The sequence below is a fragment of the Rhipicephalus microplus genome, chromosome 6 (genome assembly GCF_043290135.1).
Source record: "Rhipicephalus microplus isolate Deutch F79 chromosome 6, USDA_Rmic, whole genome shotgun sequence".
In the NCBI taxonomy this organism is placed as follows: domain Eukaryota; kingdom Metazoa; phylum Arthropoda; class Arachnida; order Ixodida; family Ixodidae; genus Rhipicephalus; species Rhipicephalus microplus.
The window spans coordinates 197,371,094-197,391,000 of record NC_134705.1 but is presented as its reverse complement, the minus strand read 5'-3'; the positions used below and the strand labels follow the sequence as shown (position 1 = coordinate 197,391,000).

At 45.0% G+C, this 19,907-nt stretch overlaps 1 protein-coding gene across 1 annotated transcript in view; it reads right to left on the bottom strand.

Moving 5' to 3' along the window:
* Nucleotides 1–18,642, bottom strand: part of smg (sterile alpha motif domain containing protein 4 smaug) — a 119,133-nt gene extending 100,491 nt beyond the window's left edge. Inside the window, exon 1 of the mRNA XM_037418227.2 lies at nt 18,505–18,642. The gene's annotated coding sequence lies outside the window, so the exon portion shown is untranslated. The remainder of the gene's footprint in view (nt 1–18,504) is intronic.
* Between the last annotated feature and the right edge of the window lie 1,265 nt (nt 18,643–19,907).

The window sequence follows — 19,907 nt, the reverse complement described above, 5'->3', positions numbered from 1 at the left end:
GGGGTTCGGTTCAAGGAGGATTAAAGAAAAAATTGCTGGAGTGGAAGCTCCCGCAATGCCTTGCCAGAAGAAGTGAAGCCACATTTTGCCACTGCCAAGATGGCGGAAACATGCTCTTCTCCGATAGTGCCCACTTAAAGATCAAGTGGCTTTGATATGTTATATAGATGCTACGTTAGTTCTATATTACAAGAAAGTTGTTCCCGACGAATAATAACACACAGAAACGAGAATGGATGACTAAATCTTCAAAGAACTTTGCTTCCAATTAGAGGCTCACTAAGGAAAACTAGTAACTTTAGGATGCACTTGGAGCCTCGAAAACGGAGGAGCGCATCCTGCGGCGCCTACAGACAAATACGCTGCTCTGTCCAGCCATACTAAAATATTACGGCCCAAAAACAAGTGGGCAGTGCCAGTACTGTGGGGAAGTGGCCAACATTTACCATATGGTCTGGGCCTGCCAAATGAACCCAAAATTAACCCCTTTTCCCAACCCCACCAAAGAGGACTGGGAGACTACCCTACTCAATAGCTCCACACTAGAGGAACAGCAAACTCTAGTCCAGCGGGCTCGGGTGGCGGCCTCGACTAATGACGTCCCGGACTAGGGATGTCAACCAGCCCGGTAGGGATAAGCGCTATCTGGCACAGCCAGCATCAATAAAGGTTTTTTCCTCCTCCTCCTCCTCCACTTGGAGGACAATGTGACCCGAAAAAGTTCCTACATTAAACTCGTTGGGCGCGCGAGGGAAACGCTACGTTTTCAATCGCTGAACGGTGATACTTTATCATACCCCTAGTAAGATGGCCGCTATCTTGCCACAGGAACGGCTTCACTCCTGGGCAATCATTTCCACTCCAGCAACTTTTTAAACTCTTCCTTGGATCGGTTATAGCCTAAGAATAAATGTACGCTCCGCCCACAGCGGTCACCGTCTTACTGAATTGCAGTTGGTCGTTTACGTGAGGTCAGGCAGGTTTTACAGTTTCAGCCATATCACTTGTCTGTACTACACGCTCGTGTTCATTTCGCTACTTTTCGGAAGAAAAAAATTTTACTCGGCAAATTTCATCAAACATTCCGATGTCCCTGCTGTGCGAAACGTAACGTTTTAACGAGGAATGACGAACATTTAATTTACAGTATGCGTAGTATTAGCATTGCCAGCGAAAATGCGCTCATGGTTGGAACGGAAATCGCCAATGTTGCGTTGCACAGATGAATAACATGCGCTATGCAGCACTGGAGGGGTCGGGGGGGGGGGGGGGGGTCAGGCGAAGCGTGTATTTATTCTCAGGTTGCACCCAATTACAACCGGGATTGTCCTCCACCCCGACCAATCTACAGGTAGACAAAACAAAATATATTTATCTTGCTGTCTCTGCTGTATCTCGTATCAGCGTATTTCTTTCACTATACTTTTACAAAATACCAGAAACACCACACTTGCTGCGTGCGGTAAGCGAGAAAACGCGCCACAAAAAAAAAAGTGCAGGTGGCGACGCCACTCGTGAAGTTCCCGCACCTTTCGCCATGACGTTACTGATTTCGACATCGCCTACTACATTCTATGCAGTTTCTAATAGGAAAATATGTGAAAACACATTGTCTTCTGACGAAGTCACAGACTAAGCGCACCAAGGTCCAGTAAACTTTGTGGAGCCAATGTGACCACGATACGAAAAAAAAAAGAAAGCTTCGAAATCTGTGACGTTGCCATTGAGCTTCCAGAGTGTAATTTGGGTGACATTTCTGACATTTCCTCGCCTGTTAATAAACTTCTACTCATGATATTAAAAACACTTAAGTTCTTCAAGTACAATTAATCAAACTAAAGCGATTAATAGCATCAGTTCAGTGCCTTAAATTCCCTGCAAGGCCACAGCCGAGCCCCCCCCCCCCCCCCCCCCCCCCCCATCGAGGTGCGTTGTACTCTGAATCCGGTCCTGATTAAGCGTCGGCTATATCCAGAAAACCCGATGGAACAAGTCCAGTTTCCTGGCTACATCCAGCACTTTCAATTCAATTCTCTATTCACCATTAGTACATAAGGAGGTCCCGGAGTTACAAAACTGTCAGGGGGACCCGTCCTAATATTTGTCAATATCAATAAATTGCATGTAATGTCAGAAAGCAGTGAAAGTCAATCATGTGTTTTTTTTTGCTTTTTTTTCTATTTTAAACATTGTATCCAGGTTGATGTCATTTGTCGCTGTGTAACCACTTGCGCAAGTATGTAGGTATGTCACACAATTGGTCCCTCTACTAGCCAGTTAGGCTATGGGACCAAACAAGTGTTTGCGAAGTTTTTTGTTACATGGATGTGAAAGTTACAATAAAAAAAGAGTAAACAAGAAATAAAATGCGAGGAAATAATAAGCAGGGCATATAGGAAAAAAGATATATGGAAAGAACCAAGTTAAAGTAAATGTGTACAAGAAACGTAATTTACGAACACGTAGTACCGAACTAATTACAGACGATAAAGATTGCAATCAACATAACTTATATAAACGTGTTTTCAAAAAAAAAAGTGCTTATCAAAGAACACGGTGTACAGTTGATATATGATTTATTGAAACATGCTTGCAATTGATTTTAACGAAATCTTAAATTTCTAGAAACAACAAACCAAAAAAATGGAGAAAAAAAGTTCAACGCAATTTTATTATTCATATTATGTATCATGGTATATGTATCATTAAACACCCTTTCCCTATTGAGAGAGAGGAGGTGTGGCTTCGCCAACCTGCGGGCCAACTCTCTCCACTGGGAGAGGGCGCCGCGTAAAAAAAAAAAATACAGGTCACTAAGGTAGTTTCGTCTTGTGCGTCTTCGTCTGGTGCGATTTAACGCCGTGTAGTGTAAAAACACAGGTGTTGCCCACGGGATCATTCGTGGGTATTCCCCCAGCGCATTCATTATGCAGGACCACCCCAGCCTAAACACGACAGGTACAAAGAAAAAAAAAGGTGAGGGGAGGGGGGGGGGGTGAAGCGCAGCGTCTGTTGAGGGGTGTGTTCCTACCACCTAAACACGAGCGCAGGCTGGAAAATGAGGCAGGGTAAATATTACTCCGCTGCACATCCTTCTCCCGCCCCGCGCCCGTTAGCGCTGCAGAACTGCTGCCCTCGTTTTTTTTTTTTTTTTTTTGAGGGCGATGCCGAAAACGGCCCAGCCACACACACAAAGGTTAAGAAGAGGAGGGGTGGCGCAGCTCGCATCGTCATCATCGAGCAGGTATAACAGACGAGGAAGAAGCTCCGGGAGTCTACACAAATATACGGGCCTCAAAGGCTGCGGAGAAGAAGAAAGAGTACGGGGAACGGCCTTGCCCGACAATCGCGGCCGCTCCTTGTTCGAGAGAGATGAAGATGATGACGAGGAAGGGGATCTCGAGAGAAGGCCACGACGAGGAACTAGGAAGACGACGAAGCCGAGGTGAAAGTGAACGGGCGCGCAGACTCCAGGAAAACGGATGCAACGAAGAGAGAGTCGCTCTCTCCTCTCGCCAAGACTGGGCAGGACGGTGCTCCCGAAATCTCTCCTGGTCAGCTGCGTCGAGGAGATGCGAAATCACGATACGCGCCAGGCGGTCCTTCGAAGGGAACGTGGACAAGCGTTCTTTATTTTCTTTCTTGAAGAGGAATGAGCGCACGGAGAGAGGATGTCGCTCATTTTATCGACGACTTAAAGACGAACGGACGGACGGTCGGGAAGACAAAGGAGAAAGACGCAAGGTGGCGATGTGGAAACAGAAAAAAAAAAAAAGTTTCGCGAAATCGGCGTACAACGACAGATTTCAAACAGCGCTGTTTTACCGTCAGTCGGCGAATACGTTAATCTACTGCGAGATCTGATTGCAAACCATCTGTCCTTTGAAGCATTGATAGAGTTTGATGCCGACGGTTCGACGATGATTCGACTGGCCGGGACAAGACACGATGAAAGCCATAATGATAGCACTTGAAGTGAAAGGGGGGGTCAACAGGTCGGCAGCGAAAAACCAAAAAAGCGAACATCGAATGAAATGCGAGGACTGGAACGGCCGTAACGCCACAGGCACAGTTTACCTTGTATGATTTAAATCATACACACATAGCCACAGGTCCCTCTGACTCTGGGGGAACCAAACATGAAAAGAACGAATAATACATTTTGCGCACGTATACCCATTATATACTCACATAACACAGAAATGTTATTTAAATGTTCAAAAATAGAAAGGGAGGGAATGGCACTAGTGTTACCAACCGTCCCGAATTTCGCGGGACAGTACGGACTTTACAGGCACCCTCCCGAGTGCCGCTCCGTTCTTCACGGATTCGTTACAAACCATCCAGTTAATTTTTTTTTATGCGATACAACGCACGCCCTCCAAGCATGAAGGTCGCACAAATCGCACACGCAAAGTAATGCAGCGGTGGCTATAGCGTTGGGTACGAGAAGGTTTAGCCACTTCGGCTGAACTTCCGCGCGAAGTGCGACACCCTTTGCGAGTACATTCAAGGGGAAGTACTGCTAAAGCACGTAGTCAGCTCAAGAGCTTCGAGAGGCCGCAACTATAAACGACGGATTTGCCCGGAAGACACCGCAATAACAAAAACTCGTTTGCTGGCGCGCTAGAGTAGTGTACTCAACTCCTCCCCTTGGCCATCCCAACATTCTTCGTTAAAGAGTTGGCAACCCTAATGGCCACAGAGTTTCGTGCTGTAATACCCAGAGGGGAATCTGGCGCTACTAGGGAGTTCTAAAATAGCGCACTGCGAGCCCTTGCGGTGTGGTCGCTGCCACTGCGCATGCGTCGTAACGCGAGTCGGCGTTCGCGGACCGCACGCAGAAAATGCGAAATAACGTGCGGCGATCGCGGCTCGCATTTGGCCCGCAAACGCTGGTTTCGAGGCTACGGTGTCGCTGCGATCGTGCGTTGCGGTTTGCAGCAGGGCAAGCGCTATTCTAAAACTCATACGGCACCGGCTACGCCCGCAGAGCTTGCAAACGGCATTCTGAAACTCCCTACTGTCTATGCCGGCTCATTCAGTTGCACTCACGGTGGCTCCACCGTGGTTGCACTTGCAGGGGCCGGCACGATCGAGTACCATGGCAGTGATGAGAAGTACAGGCTTCGGATCTACTTGGGATGAATTACGTTTTAGGAACGCAGTCTCGACTTCATGGAGGAGTTGGTAACCCAAGATGCTGCAGACATCATTCTGCCGCCAGATGCGCTAGCACTCTAGCGCAAATACAAACTCCAATATGGTAGCCCGTACGTGATTTTTTGCTTACACAGGCTACGTGACCATCACCACACTGACGACCACGTCATAGGCGATAACCATCGTGCGGCCATTGGTACATATCAGCAGTACGTAGGCAATCAACACCACAACGTTAAACGTCAAGGCCCAACCTTAAAGCGAACGAACGTCCGTCCAATCACGTTGCACTCGCATTTCCGGTACTCCGGATGTGCAACTGTCAGTCTGAAGGTGCATGCCTTGAGCAGGCGTGCACAAAGGTATACCCTACGCGAAGGTCATCTGCCGATTGATTGATTTGTGGGGTTTAACGTCCCAAAACCACCAAGGTCATCTGCTGCAAAGCCGTGCTCTAAAGTAAAGCGTCCTCCTTGAACGGCTGACTGAGCGGTCCGCACTATCTTCAGGGCAAACACATCGGACGCCACCTTAATAAAAAATGAATATTTGTAGGGGTTTTACGTGCTAGTAAAACCTTCATATGATTACGAGGAGCGCCGTAGCGGAGGGCTCTGAAAGTTCCCCAAATCCGAGCACATGGGCCTACAGCATTTTTTCCGCCTCCATCGAAAATGCGGCTGGGATTCGATCCTTCGGGTCAGCAGCAGCCGAGTCCCACAACCACCACAACGGTTAGGACGGATCTAAGCATGCGTTGTTGGGCTCCCAGAGACGTCCGTCCGTGAGCGACCCGGCCGACATCTCGAGGCAGGCCCGGCCGAGGGACCAGCCGTCGCCCATCGTTCGTTGCGGCAGGAGACCAAAACACCCGACGCACTCACTCGAGCGTTTCGCGGGCAGCAGACATCGCTTACAAGAACAATACCGCCCAAAACGAAGAAACTGGCGGCTTTCTTCGCCAATCAGGCCCCCCCAAGCGCGCTCCCGTTTACACGCGGCCTTTCTTTCGCGTCTTTCAACCCTTTCGTCGGAGGCATTCATCAAACACGCCAGCTGAGTGCGTAGCGCGCGCGTCCAGTTAAAGCCGCCCAGGCGGACTCGAAGAGCTGCGTACACAATGGGGCAATGGCCTCTACAACAAGCCCGCCCGTGTCGCCCCCTTTCTTTCGCCAACCCTTTCCTCGACGCCGGGCCTCGAATAGGGGCGCGACGATGGCGGCCCCTCGCGGACTTCGGCAGAACGAAACCCACACACGTCGCACGTGCAGCACGCGGTTAAAGCAAAAAAAAAAAGAGCGAAGAGAAACCAACGCGAATCGGGGTATTCATCTATTTTTTGTTCATGTTTACGCTAATAAGCTCCCGTACCTCACTGGGCGACATGGGAGACAATTCTCTGCACGCTTCAATCACTCAATCTAGCAAGCAATCTATATCTATCTATTACTGGTAAAAAGAGAATATCTTACTTGAGCTGATACCCCAAACAACAAAATACAAGTGAGGAACTGGCATACGAGACAAGCGCTAACTTCAAACTAAAGTTTACCCTCAGTATCCATGCCTCTTTACCACCCATAAGAAGAGATAACACCCCATCGTCCCTCAAGAAAGAGCGCCTCATCCAACTTTCACAACGATAATCAATTACAAAACGCCGCATCATAATCAGCCCGTGTAACAAAACCCACACAAGTGAATGGCGACGCAGTTAAGAGAAGTTAGTGCTCGTCTCGTGCTCTTGATGGCATATTGTCTGTTTGTCACTTCTGTCTTCGTTGTTTGCGCTACCCGCTCAGGTATGTAATCTTGAAAACTCACCAAGATTTCAGTTCTAGTATTACGTATTTGTTTGTTTGTATGCATACGTTGCACCGTGCACCGAAATTTCCTGTGTAATTTCACAACGTTTCAACTCTATAAATTACCATACTTCTGAGTATGTAAAAACTTGCAGAACCACTCAATACTTGGCCAATCTCCCATAACGGCTAGAGCCGGAGCTGTCAGATGCTAGTGAGCTGACAAGCAAATAATCATCCCCGCGATAAACACAAGCTTAATTAATTTTTCATCCTCAAAAATATTTGTAATTATAATAAATATGTCTTTCAAATATGAAGGGGAGTTGAAAAATTGCTTTCATTATTTTTGTAGAGAGAAAATTTGCACAACTATGGATGAAAGCACATATTTACCTTTTAAAATTGCATGAGTAAAGTGACTTGTTGATTCTCCCAATGAATGTTTGACTTCAACACTCAACTACTAATGGTATCAATGAATGCACTGTTAATGAACGACAAACACGCTATTGAAAACGCGATGATTACTACAATAACTACAAATAAACCCCCCAAAAAATGCGACAAGCAACTGAAAAAATTCTACACATGACTCGGCAAAAAAAAAAAAAGCCCAAGTGCACTTATTATAAGTGGAAGTGGAAACTCTGGTGTGAGCCATAATTAATGTGGGCCACAACCAAAGCTATGCAATCCTGCTATATTCTGAATGTTTTAAAAAGGCAACAAAAAAAAATGTCATGAAGAAGACATCTTCATGAGCTCTGTCCTTAAAAAGATGGTTGCCAAAACGAAAGTACGGTATAATACCATGTGAAAGCGAAGAAAACATTAGCACTTTGATAACAGTTATTACTAAGGTATGGTATGCACTAGGGCTTGAAGTTAGAACAGTGGGCTTCACAAAAATCTAACAGGGGGCCACACTTCACCCTCATGCCTGATAATAAGCAGTACACACACACACGTATACCCACTCATGCATACATACATACATACATACATACATACATACAAACAATGTAAGTGCCCCCTTCACCTAATCTTTCAAGGAAGACAGCACTTAAGCAGTGGTATAAACAGACCCCAGATGAAAACACAAACTATGCAGTCATCTAAATAGTTTAAAAAAAACAACAAAAAAACAGGCAGCATTTTTGTAACCATGTATGCAAAACCGGGCCTCTGAAACGGTAGTGGTTTAGTGTTTAAAGAAATAGGCAGTTAGAATTGTGATGTCACGGTGCCAAGATATAGCTCGAACACACAGGGACTGATATCAAACTAAAGCGATCTCGATTATATCGGCTACTCATTTCTAATAAAGACAACCCAATGTTTCACTCATATTGCTTTTGTCACACATTCCGTGAGCCCTTTGAATGATGGAACACACCATACATGTGCAAAGTCGTCAAAATAAAGGCTTTTTATAGTCATCCACAAATGTGACAGCTGTTTGAAGAGCAGTTAAATGCCAACTGACAAAAGAACAAGACACAAGAACAACAAGTCTATTCACGTAATCTTTTGGGTTACTTTAGGGCTAGAACCAACAAGATGTTGCAACGCGATCGACTTCCCGTAATTTGCCGAAAATGTCAGTGCAAGAATGAAATGCTTTTGTTCGTACATATACTATTTTATATGTCATGTGCAAAGCTTTCTCTTGCTCACTCTTTCTTTTCTTTTAATTTTCTTATGCAGTGTTTCATATGCAACTGAGAAGAGATTATGCCTTATCTTTGAGCCCCAATCAAAAACATAGGTCCACAGCCATCATTATATTTTACAATAATTTTATGTAACCATTTCTAACTATTTTATACCAGTGTGAACCCATGTCTGCAAACTCTTTCAACCCACTCCTGTAAAAATTCCTGATGAAGCTGATGGTATCACAAAGTAAGTAAATAAACAAATAAATAAATAAATGCCACAATATACTTCGTTAAACATCCCATTACTGAAGCCTGGAGACGGCAGTGCTAGTGTAGATAGTGGCACCTCTATATTCAGCATTCAGTCACAATGGCACAGACATGCCTTTGAGACGCCCATGTGGTTCCACCATATGAAAGGAGTGTGTTTGTGGAGGTAAGGATGGTTACAATATAATCAGTCACACCCAACGGTAGGTGATCGCACTTACGTTCAGTGTCTTACATTCCTTACGATCCTTACGTTCAGTGCCTCTCATTTTTTTTTGTTTTCTTTAACAGAGGAGGGGACTGTCACAATAATGTGTCAGTCTAGTTAAAATTTAGAACACAAGCTAGAGCCACTTATGAGGCCACTCATATTAACAGGCCTGTTAGCTACAGTGTTTCATGTATACCATGTAAACTGTAACACGCACTGTTCTTTTGCCCGTCTACATACATACAGCAATTTCAAGAATGTTTTCCAACACCTTATACACGATGGCAGCAACGATGATGTGATACGTTATGACGGCATGCCGAACCGCCAAATGCAAGAATATATGTCGCCCTTCATAGTACTCCGACTCAAAAGACTCCATTCACTCTACATCTCGGACTATTTCATTGATAATAGTAATTGTTAAGGTTGAACAACCAAAAACCAGCATACTGATTATGAGAGAGGACGTAGTGGAAGGCTCTGAAATTTTTGACTCGTTGGAGTTCTATAATGGCCACCTAAATCTAAGCACACGGGTTTCCAGCATTTTCGCCAGGAAAAATGTGGCTCCAGCCGCCGGGATTTGTTCCCACAATCTGTGGGTCAGCAATCAAGCAGCTTAAACACTAGGCCACCAAGGCAGGTGTGACTGTTTCATTGGCAATTCCTTTTTACTATCACATAATCTGCAGGTGATAGTTCTGCTGGCAATTCTTCCATAGCTTACGCTGAATGTTACAGTTATTCGGCAGATTTTTTTGCAACATCATCAAAACTGGACCCAACCTGTTACTACAATAATAGTTTATGCACTATTGTGAGTCCAAGTAACCCATGAAGGAAAGAAGTAGAAATTTGAGGGTTTGCTTTTCTTTGTTAGACACAATGTTAATGAAAATCAATAACGAATACCTATGAGTGATAGGCATGTTGGGTAGTTCATCCCTTTCACATAAGAAATGTTTTTGGCCATGTGCCTCTGCTGTTGGCAACTACAGCACAACGAGCAATACATTTCCAGTGCAGTGTTATTTGTATCCAGAAAAAATTAGGCAACCTTCATGGTAATTTGAAAGCTATGCAAAATTAAATACGTGTTACTTTTGCCAGGAAGCATGCATCTTATTTGTAGGCCACTACTAAATGCCCATTATTACACAAATTTTTGCCACGTGTTTGCAAAAGTGCTAGTCAAGTCTCTCGCTTTCAACCATGAGCACTGTTCTATTAGTTGATCTGAGCGCAGTACACACTTCCTAACACGTGGCAGTGCCGAACGCCAGGTTGAAGCCATGCAAGAACACATAGGCCAACGCAAAACAATGGGGACCGCACTGTAGTAGTACTACCCCCCACGTACACAACGCGCAATGCACATTTCATAGACGCATTGATTTCCTTTTGGCGTCAGTTCGGTCGCCTTAAAGACAATAACTTAGGCGGCACGCGAAAGCAACAGCTGTCACGTGTTCACATCTTGCTGTAAAGTTTTATTTTGTTCAAGTGCCCTCACAAGAGCAGGAAGAAATATCCCGCCTTGCTCACAGTGACTAGGCTTAAGGCACCTGGGTTGGGCACAACAACATCTTGACCATCAGGCAGCTTCTCTCGAGAAACACACAATGGACAATGGGGCAGGTGCACTCACGCACGCTCGGGAAGTACAGCATTACATACAACGTAGTTTTGCCTAGGTAGGCTCAGACAATAAAGATACCCTAAAAAAACAAGCTCCCGAAAAACAAAATTTTCTTTTAGGCTGACTTTGCCACGACAATGTGCAGCACTGCTGCCAACGAAGCAGTGTGGGACTGGCATAGATTACAATGTTGAAGGTATAACACCACCAAGAGCGTTTCATCTGCAATGGAGAGTCCTTAGACAAATTTTCACCATCAGGGGTAAATCTGAACGCAGCTGCCGTGGCTGGCTTTGAAACCAAAATGTTGCCCTTAGCTTGAGCCCACCTACAGCCCATAGTACTGATTTGCGTAAATCAGACAGTGGCGAGATTTATTATTCAGGAGGAAAGTGAAAGCAAGCACTTCCGTGACACGCTATGCTTCAAATTGAACACGTTCAGAAGACAGCAAGTGTCAAAGAGAGCATTACACTTTTTGAATCACTTTTTCTGCCTGCCATTGCATGTCAATCTTGCTCAACAACATTTTTGAGCCACAACCTTCTCAATTTACTTTCTATAGAATGTATATTTCTTAGAAAGTTATATATGCCTTCTATAGAAAGTATATAGAACAGGCTTTGAAAACACTTGTGAATGAACAACGCGAGATCGTGTTGTGTAGTTTCAAGCAGACTGTTTATTTGTATTTTTCTTACTTTCCTCTCTCTTCTCTATTCTTGCCATCAATCCTCCTCACCTCCCCCCTCATATAGGGTAGCCAACCAAGCCAAAGTTTGGTTGGCTACCACTTTCTGCCTTTACTCGCCATTTCTCTCTCTCTCTCTCTGCAGAAAGGACACACGATACGTTATGGTTCACCTTTAAAAACTACCCTAATCTGTATTACAGGCAGCGCAGAGCTTATATTAAAAACTATGTCACTGCAGTGTAGCGTTCATAATGTTCGGCTGCTAATCCGGGGGTCAGGGGTTTGATCCCGGCCACGGCAATCATATTTTACATGGAGGCGAAATGCCAGAGGCCTGTGTAGATTGTGTGAAGTCAGCGCCCATTTAAGAACACCAGATGGCCGAAATTCCAGAAGCTTTCACTTACGTGTCGCTCATAATCACACTATAATTTTGGGGTGTAAAAACCTGGATATTATTATTATTTGCCTACAAGGAAAGTTAGTGCATATATGTCGATGACCATTTATACACAAAATACTAGCTCGTAATCATTGGTTCCACATCGTATAAATAAGTGATGGCCGAATAATAATTGGAAACAGCTCAAAATATTTCACGTTTGCCCAGAGGCACAACATTACCAGTACGATTTACTCGTACACGGTAGATATTAATTTACTTGCCAACAGGTGAGAGTGCTTGTCTTCCAGTCTAAAATACCCATGCCTCACCGGTGAAATTTCGAGAACCTTTTAAAAAAAGGTCGAAGCTTCAGCGACCTGTCGGTAACCTAAAAAGCAACATTATCACCAACAAAGAATCACACCACTACCGCCCACACCATTTCAAGAAGGAACGCTGTGTAGTAAGTGAATGAAAAATTTCCACTGCTTTACTACAGTGCATCGAGGAACTACCGTTACCTTATTCGTCTGCCACCTGACAGCATTGCGCAAACTATTCAATCTGTTCCCAATGCATGCACACCTCACTGCCTACGTAGCGGGCGGCTTGGAGAGTCGCAGGTACAGCAAGAACTTTCAGAACAGCACATAAATGTACTCTGATAAATAGATGCACCCCCCCCCCCATTAACCTTCGCAAAAGAAGCTAAGTAGGACTGCAGCATGTGACAGGACTGCGAGCAGTCCATATAGTGAATTTTAATTAAAAGGTGTGCAATTCGAGTCATGAGGCCAATGGCCGCAGACTGCAAATCCCAGAACTTTTCTACTGCACGTTGATGCCACAACAGACGTTCGAGAGGCCCATACCTAGAGGCCGCCTGGTAAAGTTTAAAGAGAAACTAAAGTTAATCGAGTAGGTTTCGATTGATGAATTGTATTCTGAACTCTAAATATCGCTATCATAGGTTCACTAATAACGGAGAAAGTCAACATTGAAGTTTCGTTTTAAAATTTCACGCCGAAACCTTTGCATGCGCTAGATCAAGAATTTCAAGTGTATTTTTCTTATTTTGGTGAAGTTTACATGACGAAACTACCTAAAACCTGGTATGTTAAGTCTGTGGCCTATCAGAGGATAATGTATGTCATTAATATGAAGTAGAAACTATACAGGATTTAGTAGACGCCATCAAAACTTATGTCACGGCGTTCGGTGAGGAAATTTCAATGCGGCATTGTAACCCATTTTGCACGTTTTCTCACTTACCAAACGTTATTTTGTGGCAAGCGCGGTGATTTTGGAATTGTGAAAGAGTCTATTTCAGTATCTATTCAAAGGAACTGGCAACCAAATTTTTCAGGGCAACTTTTGCTTAGTGCAACAGAAAGCTCAGAGTGATCATGATACCGTGGAAAACGCAGTGAAACATTCTAGATTTTTTTTTTCAATCCGAGGCACCAATCAAGCCGTACACACAACACATGCAGCAGTGGTAGGCGAGTGCGACAATGACTGCACACCTGCAAACAAACAAAGCTTTGCATTTATGAAGCCTGAGTTGCTGCGATTCCCGTTTGCATGTGGAGATTCACCGCACATGAATGTGGCAGTCCCACATGTGCGGTTTATGCATTCACGTCGAACGCTTGCCCTGTTGCTCAACACGAGTTTCAAACCGTTCTACCAGCCACCACGAAGGGTGCCCCGCACCTCAGTGTCCACTCCTGTTACCGTATACACTCAAACCCCGATATAACGAAATACTGGTTATAACAAAGTAAATAAAAAATAATATTAGAATGCATACAGTGTTAGGAATAACCTTTATAACAAATCTTTTGATATAACGAACTTAATTTCTTGTAAGATGCAACATTGTTAAAATGAGGTTTGAGTGTAGTAAGCACTGAATAAGGTAGGCATGCCTAATATTACACAAAAGAGGCCTCAAACACACAGTTCATAGGCCCCATGCAGCCTGAGAAACTTTTGCAAGCAGCCCTTGGCTTCACAGAACAATTTTTTACGACTTTACTATACTACTCACATTGTTTTCTTGCCTATTACAATTAATAATAATTTGTTTGGCAAAACACAGACGTTCCAGCACCATCACTTTTTTCTTTCTTTTTTTCCCGAGAGGCTACCGATGCAGTCACTATGAATATAAGCATCACCGTCAAAACCAACACTACTTTTCAGAATCAGCATCCAGATCATAGTCATGATGATGATGATGATGACAAAATGATGATAATGAAAAATTTATTAGTCATCGTAGAAATCAGTACTGAAACCTGACATCAAATCCCCTTCAAGAATTACCCATATATGGGATATTGAAAGGCATTCTTTCAAATGATGGCACTGTTAGGCGCCATCCTGTTCGAGCTCTCACCACCTCCTCTATCTCCACTCCCACGATCCCGGCTCTTATGAGACTAAATTTTGCGACTACGACCAGCTAGCTAAGGTGAGCTTGAAACCCCTCACATGCTCATGCTATTTCTGAGCAGAAATCACTGTGACTCCAAACAACAGCAGACTACATGCAGCAACATAAACGATTCATTCATGCAGTGCAAGAGCTTTTCCACAAGGTTGCCCAAAATGCAGATTCTTGCGACATTCAAATGCAATTTAAATATGCGAACCCCATTCATATAGCAAGTGGAGTGGTGGACACTTCGGCCGTAATTTGCGGTCTTCGCATTGCCACCAGAATAAAATCACGTGCTCTGAACGGTTGTCAGTCCTTTCAAGCTATTGCATGCATATCCCTGACAAATGAATACAAATGTCCCGTACAGGCACAAGCAACGATGTCAGTCACTGTCGAACGATAAACCACTGGCAAGACATGCGTCGAGTTCAGTGACACGGCCACACCGGACCAAACTGTACCAAATTAGGCTGTACCAGCAAGTCCGTTCCGACCATAACCCACATTACACAATTCGAGGAACAGAAACACAACCAAGGAGGATGATGGAGTCGACATAACAGGTTCACCGCAATGTGGTAACCAGGAACTGTACCATTTTCTAAGGCCCATACCATCTGTAAATGCGAGGCAGCTTTTGTGGCAACAAGACAACATCAACTTCGCAAATGGATGGGAGGCAAATGTCCCAGAAAGAAATGCAGAGTACTCAGCATAATTCAGTGCAATGCAATGGCATCTTGTAAAATGAATGAATCCAGAATCACCAAAATTGGATCTTTCAAAGGTGCAACAACGCAGTTCTAGTAATCAAGTGGAAGTACAAAGTTCCCCTACGCAGCCAAACGTACACGCCGCGGCATCCCTAAACTGGGTCCCTGCAAAATGCTGTGTCGCCTCAGCGGCGTCAACTAGCCTGCTTACATTCTCCCTGAAGTTGTGACTCCGCATCGCAATTGCACGCAGCAGCTGCCACAAACAGTCCACGTTTTCCGTATTTGTACTCTACTGCTCATGTTGACAATAACATCCACCTTGGAAACAAACACCTCGAGTTGCAGTTGTATGTCCCTTCCTCACTTCGCAAATTTATTGCAAGCCATCCGTTTTGGCACGCACCACAGGAGCGGAGCTAGTAATGATGCCAAAGCGGAATTAGTGAATGAAAAAATATGGCATAATAAGCAAAATGCACGTGACAAAAAAAAATTGAAATATAACCAAAAAACAAGAGAATATCAGAGATCCTTCTTCAGATTTAATTCCCTTCTGATCCGTGTTGCTAAGCAGCCATTCCCGGCATGATCAAAGTGTTGCGGAAGCCAATAGCAAGTGGGAAGAGTATAGGAAGTACCAATTGCAATGTAGTCATGAGCAACACAAACGGGATCACCGATTTCATGTTTAAGCCACGAATATTAGCGATGTAAGGATAAAAATCTGACGCACTGACACTCAAGATACACCTTTCCGCTTGAGCATATAGCGTTACAAACACTTTTATGCTTGGAAACTATGCTTAGCCACGATGGCCACTTGAAGGTAAGCACAGTGTACCCCTTTATGTTGCTCACTACTGAAGAATATCGCAACACGAAGACAAAGGTGTCATAATACGAAAGGGCTTAGGACGGTCTAACACTGTGGTTCTCAGAAGATGGGAAAATAGCGTCATTACGGTTGAGTTGGCAAGCATGGACACAAGATGTATAAGTAGTTTGAATCAGTAGATAATGTGCTGAAACATGCCACATGGTTTACTGGGACGCACCACATTTGTTGCCCGCACAAGGCGACAAACACAGCAATGACACGTGCTCCTAGTGACTCCATCACACACAATGTGTAGTGTCACATCACTATCAGCATCATGCAACTATTGACCGATCTTCCTGCCACTCGTATCCAGTGAACGGGCTGCTAAACAACCAAGCTTAGGGAACTAGCAAAGTGCACATTGCCATTGCAGGTCTTCGAAAGATACGTGCAATCAACACCGCATTCATCGATGAAAGCAAATGTCAGAATTTGCCGAGTTCCCCTAAGGACGACACTTTGCTGCGCACTCCAGCAGTACTTCTCCGTAACCCTTCAAGCACCAGTTCTGTTCCTCAGGCCAGTTAACACTTGCTTCAAAACACATCTCCGACCATGTGCGTTGTTTTGAAAATGCAGGCCTCAACTGAGCAGGTGTTACCGGACAATGTGTGAGGTTAAACCACTCTGTCTCGCATATCGTCTAGCCATCGATCGACTAAGTGCATAGCATTGAAAGCATCACGTTGCAGAGCATATGGTGCCTATGGTCAACGGAAAGTTCAACGAGGCATTGGTGAAATATGTGCGAGAAAATACAAATAATGAACAGTGAAATAGGCACGCAAACAATAACAGCGATAAAATGTCATGAAGATGTAGCATTCTAATGTAACAAAGGTGCATTAGCATATAAGATCGTCATATAAAAAAATCCAGCTAATGAGATAATGCAATGTTGCAGAATAAAGCTTTATTCGTAAAAGAAAGAACATAAATTCCACCAGTGACGTAACCCAGGCCTCGGTTAACGGAAGTGGTGCACCATGTGCCCTTTCAGTCCCTGCCAAACAGCTCCATTCAATCATATGACACATCAACACCTGTTCCCATGTGCCAGAAATGTCATGCAAGTCAATGAGCATGATTTGTCATTGAAATTCCAAAAGAAGCGACAAAGTCTTGGCAACCTACTTGCTGTGACAGCAAGGTGAATGTACTCCACTTTCGTTACTCAACATTATTGCATGTAACTGTGATGAACGACACAGCTTTATCTAAAGTGACAACTGCACAGCGTTAAAGCAACACAATAAATAGTTATCCTGCTTCGAACGGCGACATGTTAGGCTACTAGTACCTACGCATCTCCCTTTCAAAGTGTGCATTAAGGACATGACAGCTGCTAAAGTATTCCAACAGCAACACGCACAAGGAGGGGACGATAGCAATGTTTCAGGAAAACTATCCACATGCCACTAATTTCAGTGTACCATATGCTAGTTTCGGGCGGCGATAAAATGAAGAATTCGATGCTCGGTACTAATCACAGATCGAGATTAACACGGTAATCTAGCCACCGGATCCCCCAACGAACCACGAAAACCGGCTTGCGAGACATCTGAGCAAATCGACAAGCGGAAACAACACCGACACAAGCCCTCGGCGATCGTTCTGACAGTCCATTTCGACAGCTTCGTTATCAAAGCCACAAAAATATGCGTGTTGACCAAGGGTGTTTTTGCCGGGCGCTGAACGCAATGACGTAACAACATAACAACCGCACCTGAGCAGTGTTTGTGCGAAGGTAAGCCTAGAAGCAGACTACGAAATAACGCTGCACAACGTCATGTTTGCATCGCTTCGCAAGCGCTAGAACCGCGCAAATACCACCCGACGCGAAACTCGATCGCGATTATGACAACGCAGAGGCGACTCACGTCACATTTCGCCGGACGAAGCGTTTTTCATATCGCACGACCGAGTCCACGAATCGACCACACAACCTACGACGCGTGAAAGCTTCGCTGAAGGTTTCGTGAAAGAAGACGTTTCCGAAGTCGAAAGTGTCACGGGGAAGACGTGAGCGGCCGAGCGAAAGTTGTGATCGTGCACTCCGTATGTTTACATTTCCTCAACGCTGCCATGCGGCGCCCTTGAAGAAGCTTTACGGATGCGACTTTCAAAGTCTTCGGACATGCTCTGTATCACCCGACGGGGATCCGACGAGCCTCTCGCACACGGGCAGCATAGAAATGCACGCAATCAGTGGCAAGTAAACACTCGCCAGAGCGAGACAGATGCAACGGACCATCCGACCGTGCGCGTTTTCTCCGCTTTGCGGACGCGAAAAGCGACACTCCGTGACTCACCCGGCGAGCTCTAAAAGTCGCTTCCGTTGGTACGAGTATGGTGATGCTCCGGGAGGCAACGGAAACCAGTTCATTACGGATTTGACACGCGATAAAGCGGACTGATGCTTAGGCTTAACACTGCACAGACACTCTACCAAAACAGCGATCACAGATGCGACACACACACCGCACTCGAGAGCAACGCGCGCGCGCGCGCACATACACGTTATACGCTGCGATAGGCCTAATGGCAGTGGGAAAAATAGGTCATCCGATTCAACAGGAAAAACTCCGTCTCGGAGGTGAAAGTGAAGAGGGCCGGTGCGCTCACCTTTGCTTCGCTGCGTCTTTCGTGATCACGAACATGTCATCGCCTTGAGGAAAGGCTAACTCGGTAGCCTTCTAGGGATTAACACCGAAGTATCACTTTTCAGCGAGCACCCACATGCTCCACTCATGTCGTGGTGCGTTGCGCACGTCACAGGAAGTTGTTTACAATCTGCGTCACAGCTATCGGTGACGTTCATCGGAATACTTTTTTGTGCAATAATAGTGTGATTTATTCGTTTACAATAGTTTGCGGCAGCTCACGCTGCCTCAGAAACCACCGTAAAAATGTTTGTGGCTGCATTTTCAGGCTGATAGGCTGCTGAAAACGAACGCGGAAACACTTTACGTCATCGCGCGCCAACGGAAAGCGGATTTGAAACGGCGGCGCAACAGCTGTTCTCTTGGGTCGCGCTCAGGTAGCGGTGGCGGCTGCTCAGACGCACCTGGCACCTGCGCGATATGACCCCGCGAGCATTGTTGAAGCGTGCATGCGTCCTCCGCAGCTAGCGGAAGCACCAATGGCCTGGCCTGACGCCAGTCTTAGGGCTATGAACTTCGTTTGCCTTTCGCTGGGCAATGGCGGAAGGCACACGCTGCCACGCTTTCAACATTCATGTCTACAAGTCATATAATAATTTTCCCCAATACAGCGACTTCTTCATGTCAAAGGCGCGAGGGAAGGGATAAGCGTGTCATGTGTGTTTATAAATATTTTGCATTTAGTTAGTTAGTTAGTTAGTTAGTTAGTTAGTTAGTTAGTTAGTTAGTTAGTTAGTTAGTTAGTTAGTTAGTTAGTTAGTTTAACGTTGCAGACGTATTTCCTCCGCTTGGCACAGTCAGCCACGCGCGCGCGAACACAGGAACTATAGAAAACTAATTAGCTGTAAAACAGGAATATTGATCGATGCACGTAGACACTTATTTGACACGTACAGTTTTTATATTCTCCTAAGTGAAGTTTTAAACCAAGCCGAAAAGTACCGCACAAGACGTATATTGGATTTTCTGTATCTACCGTGTGTGTGTGGGGGCATTTACTAGAGGTAACCAAATTTCCATGACCTGACCGTACGACGTGTTAAGTTGGCTAGTAATACTGAAGGGCATTTCACGTATAGGAGTATTGAGTGTGCTAATCAAACAGAGTAGCTTATTACAACTGCATAGAAAAATATCCAAAATTCCAAGGCAAAAAAAAGGGGGGGGGGGGGCAGCCACAACCCCCTTGCACCTCACTCCGTACGACTATTATGGTTGTCACGCTAATTGGCTGAGACTCGTTACACGGATGAGAGTAACACGACAGAAAGAGAAGAGAGAGAAGACGGGACGTAAGGGGGTTTCTAGATTCCTCGCTTTCGAATTGCAAGACACGTTCTGATTGCTGTAGGGACATGCGTGAGT